General features: G+C 42.3%; 1 pseudogene; it reads right to left on the bottom strand.

Moving 5' to 3' along the window:
* Window positions 1-3,397: 3,397 nt before the first annotated feature.
* LOC108715317 lies at window positions 3,398-5,381 on the bottom strand (annotated as a pseudogene).

The raw sequence follows: 5,381 nt of genomic DNA, 5'->3' as shown, positions 1-5,381 counted from the left end.
TGTATCTGGGGGAGGATTAGTTACAGTAAATATTTTGAAGGTTACGAATCCTGGGGCTGTTCCCTACTTTGCTAATCCTGTCACCCCAAATGTTTCCTTACTGGATCCATTAAATCCCCTGGGCTCAGAATACGGACTGTGTCACAGGCTTGTGCACTGCTCCTTTCCCCTCTCTGGAGGGCAATATTTTTCCTCCATCACCCTAGTGTAGCACCCATCTGCACTGAATGAGCCCAGGCTGCCAACTTTGGTCGGGTCATGTTACACTGTCAGACTCCCTGTTGGGAACATGGGCACTGACACCAGGGGGCCTCATACTGCATGTGATACAGGCACAGATTTGGGGTCCTCCTGCTTTCTCTCCCCAAATGGCAATTGAACCAACTGAATGGAGTGTATATGCAGCCCCTGTATTCTATACACCAACTGTCAGCTGTATAATATATATTGTATATCTATATCACTACTTGTGCACACAGCACAGCAATACAGGATCAATCCAATGACAGATACAAAATGCACAGTTACATTAAAGGGGTAGTTTACCTCTTAGTATGTTATAGGTCAATTCTAAGCAAGTGGGTCTTTGCCCTATTTAGTGCCTACATTCTGGGCTAAATCATGCTGACACAATAGTTTGGCCCCCAGGCCAACATTCAGATCACAGCGGGTGCCTATGTAGTTCCATCAAGAGATGATCAACGTGGAGATGCAGTCCCTGGCTGATGGAATTTCCAGACTTGACCAATATCCAGTGGAAAGTTTCTGAAGGGTCTTAATCAGCAGCCTGTTGTTGGGAGGGGTATTATGACAGAGGGAACAATGAGTGCCCATTTGGGAGCAAAGAATAGATTTGGGAATGGAATTATACACTGCTGGTTATGAATGAGCAATAAATACTGATTATGCTGCTGGCAAATGTGTGTATTTCAAACCCGAGCCCAGAACTCAGTGCCACCCTTCTCCCATATTACCCAGTCAGTGAGAGCTCCTTTCCATGTGGCACCAGCAGCACGGTCATTGGGGAAAGGTGGGAGACCCGTTGATCCTAATCCCAGTGCAGCTGATACTTCCAGTGAAACAAGTGCCCCCAACCATAGGCACGGAATGTTTTAAAAGGTGCCACTTCTTGTGCCCAGTGCCGTTTCTGATTTGTGTAAAAAGATTGAGAAGATTGAGCTGCTGCTGTTCCACTGGAAACAAAGGAACTCAATTCATTTCCAGGGAATGATGTGCGGCTGAACCACAAGCAAATGCCATTAGGAACAGGGCAGGCTACTGAATGTAACACCTCATTTTATTGTGCACATATGGACTGACAAATAGTGTGGGCAACAACTATACACATTATGTTCTGTTAATAACTGTTTAGTTTAATATATATTTGTATTAAGCAATAACTACTTCAAATTTGAAACCCAATTCTATATACAGCGGACAGGGACCGCTATGGGTTCAGAAGTGGCACCCATATATGCAAATGCTTTCATGTGTGACTATGGGAATGAGTTATTTAAAAGGCATGGAAGCTTCTACAGGCGTTATATTGACGACCTGTTCTTTATCTGGACAGGGACAGCAAGCGAGCTAGAAAGGTATGTGGGCAGCCTCAATGTCCTTGACTCATCAATGAGGTTGACACTGAACTACAACTCACAGCTAATTAATTTCCTGGATGTCCAAATTTACACTCTATTGCATTACAAAAGTCACCACCCCAAACACCTACTCAACTCACTCCCCAGATCGCAAATGATGAGGGTCATTAGAATAGATAGTGACCCTGCACAGCGAAAGGAGGATTTGATAATGATGGGGAAAAAGTTTTTAGAGAGGGGTTATCCCACCGGACTGGTTGAAGAAACAACCAATGCAGTAATGCCCATGGAACGGGAACAACTACTACAAAACACAGGCCCAAGAGGGAACGCAGTGACATCTATTATGTAAGTAAGTACAACCCCCAAAGTAAAGCCACAAAAGGTGCCATAATTAAATATTGGGAAATAGTGGCCAAAGATGATGCACTAAACACAAAGATCCCGAATAAGCCGAAACTTAGCTATTCAAGGAATACAAACCTCAAAGAACACTTAAGCCCCTCTGACCCAGTGGCAAAATACACGCAACCCAGGGCACAACATTTTTTGACATCCCGTCCAGGTGTGTACAAACGCACAGGCACTGTAGTATGCAAAACTTTAATACTGGGAAAGGAGTTTAGGCACCCAAGAACTGGCAGAAAATATACTATCAAACACAGGTTAACATGCATGTCCACAATGATAATCTATGTCATCAAATGCCCATGTGGTTTGATTCATTGCGGAAAGACTATCAGGCAATTGAAGGAGAGAATTAACATGCATAGAGCCAGCATCAGGGCAGCACTAGACACGGAGAGAAAAATTGATGTAAACAAACACGATATTGCAAAGCAACCTGTGGCTAAACACTGGAAGGAGGCAAGGCATGACCGGTCAGCGTTCAAGTGTGTGCCAATTGACCATGTACCAAAACCACCATGAGGTGGTGATATCGATAATTTGTTTTTGAAACGTGAAGCTTTCTGGATACACGAACTTGACTGTGGCACACCCAAGGGACTAAATGGACAACTACAACTAAACTGTTTTCTTACTTGAGGTTTTAACCAAATGAAAGCAAAGATCTCATTGTATCTCTTTCACTTTGCAGGAAAAGCATATACAAAGTATCAGAACTCTATGTGATTAAAGTAACTTCTTTTGTATATACATGAAAAGAAAGTTCACAGAAGCACAATGCTAACACCTAATGGTGGAGAAATGGAATGACACTCTTCACATGAAACTAAAGAGACTTTTTTTAAAACACACATCTATATATGGACTGATGACGTCATGTTGGCGCCAAAATTCACTGGTGGGTATTTAAACCTTTATGCAATATGTACACACTATCCTTAAGAAAGTTCCCCAGGTGGGACCGAAATGTCGGATAATAATGCTGTGTTACCAATAAAACACTTTATTTACTTCTACGAGTGTTCTGATCCAAGACTACTGTGTGTGTATGTATATATATATATATATATATATATATATATATATATATATATATATATATATATATATATATATATATATATAAACATTCACAAAGTACCTGCACTCCTTCCTTGTTATTCGAATGTGGGTGCTTGGTCAATCAGCGTATACAATGTTCAAAGTGGACCAGCACACCGAAGTTTTCAATCAAAAGAGTTTTATTTCAACATCACTCATGTGTCCAACGTTTCGGCCCACATTAGGGAGTGATGTTGAAATAAAACTCTTTTGATTGAAAACTTCGGTGTGCTGGTCCACTTTGAACATTATATATATATATATATACACACACACACACAGGCTATTCGTCAGGGCCTGGGTGCTGGTTAAAAAAGTAATAACTATTCACATAACAAAACCACACTACACAGGACTTGTAGGTGAAAAAAAAACTCAATCCATTTATTCCTTCTCGTCTTTTGAGTGAGGAGTGGAAACATTGAAGGAATAAATGGATTGAGTTTTTTCACCTACAAGTCCTGTGTAGTACGGTTTTGTTATGTCCTTTCCCACTTCCAATTCCCACTGGTAAAGTGTCCTGTACCTAAAGTTAGTTCTGCCCCACCAACAGTATAAAGAAACCCTCACGGGAGTGAATATTCCCGAGCAACAAGGGGTCTTGACTCACTCAATGCTCAATGTTGATTTATTGCTGAATTTGCTTTCAACACTACAATATATGCTGGTCTTTTATGTATCTCTGTAACTATAATGTTTGCACATTTAAATAAACAAAATCAGGGTGTGTACAGATCTCTTAACAATAAGGTTCAGTTTGTTACTATAGAACCTGAAATGGAATCTCGTCAGTCTCCTTAAAAAAAAAGGCAATTTCACTGGGGGTGTTAGTGGGTTGCTACCCAGCGGCACTTTTTTCTCCACAGTCCAGTACAGCATTTTCCAAAAAGTAGCACCACCCTAGTAACAAATTATTTTACTGGAGGGTAATGAACATGTTGCAGGTGTTACATGAATGGGTAACTATAACCTTTTTCTCCCCCTCGTCTCCCAAAAATCAAAGTTCAACACTTTCACCTTCACGTGTTCCTCTCTCCCCCCGATCACACAGATCAGTTTTGTTTGAGAGACCATGAAATAACAAACAAGTCGGTTTTTTTTTTCTCAAGCGCCACAAGAAAATGTCTTCTTTCCTATCCCAGACTGTTGTAGACTCCAAATCCCAGAGCGGCACCGGCCCAAACCCTGTGTTGCTTATCACAAAATTCCATTGGAGTCGCACATTTTCCACATAGCGCTGGAATCTCTTCCGATCAAAACTGACAGGTAGTCCATCTCCCCAGAGAAGTATATTGGCCCTCAGTGATATTGCGGCTATGTAGCGCTGAAGGTCGGTTATTGTTTGGATGCACTGCCCTGTGTCTGTGTCCCACACTGTTATTGTAGCATCCTCATTGGCCAGTAATAGCCGTGTGCCTTTCAGCTCTGAGTGTCGGATACTTTTATTCAAAACTGGGAAAGTGACCAAACAGCTCTGTGTCTCTGGGTCCCAGATTTGCAGGACGGATCTGTCAACCTTTGACCATCATAGTGAATATATCTAACATTGTGTAGCTGCACCATGAGAACGTGTAAGCACTGTCCTGTCTCAATATCCCAAATTCTGATGGAGCCATCACGTGACCCACTCGCCAACCATCTCTCATGGATATTTATACGCCTTACGGTATCAGTATGGCCACACAGAGTGTGTATACATTCCCCACTCTCTGCATTCCAAACTTTTACTGTCCGGTCCTTAGATCCACTGACAATGATGTGATCTCTCATTTGTATTGGAAAGATTTTATCTGTGTGTCCCTCAAGGGTCCTTAGATGTTTTCCACTAACTGCTGACCAGATCTTTATTGTTTTTTCACACACAATACAAACAAGTTGCTTCCCATCAAAGGTCCAGGTTGTGAAATCCATATCCCACGCACTTATATCCAGTGTTTTTGTCTTAAATCTCCCTTGGCGCCAGTTGGAGTCGATCCTGAGCTGATGGATGTAAGCACTTTTCCAAGGGCTGGATCTAGAGGTTTTAGCCTTTCTCCTTGTTATACACAGTGGCTCCTCAATGCCATCAGCCTTGCACTTTCCCTGCCACAGGCCTTCATCCTCAGCCAACTGTCTCCAGCGCTGGCAAGTCTGTGCCACCTGTAGGATATCCTTGCCATCAAGGTACCAGAGGATGCGCAATGCCAACTCATCCGGTAACTGGGAGACAAAGTAATCACTGGCTTCCATTCTGCTCTGATTGACACCTGCCTGAGCTCTCCTGGTCCTTTCCAT

Source organism: Xenopus laevis, chromosome 4S (genome assembly GCF_017654675.1).
Source record: "Xenopus laevis strain J_2021 chromosome 4S, Xenopus_laevis_v10.1, whole genome shotgun sequence".
Classification (NCBI taxonomy): Eukaryota; Metazoa; Chordata; class Amphibia; order Anura; family Pipidae; genus Xenopus; species Xenopus laevis.
Note: the sequence above shows the minus strand (reverse complement) of the source record. Positions and strands in the feature narration are given on the sequence as shown.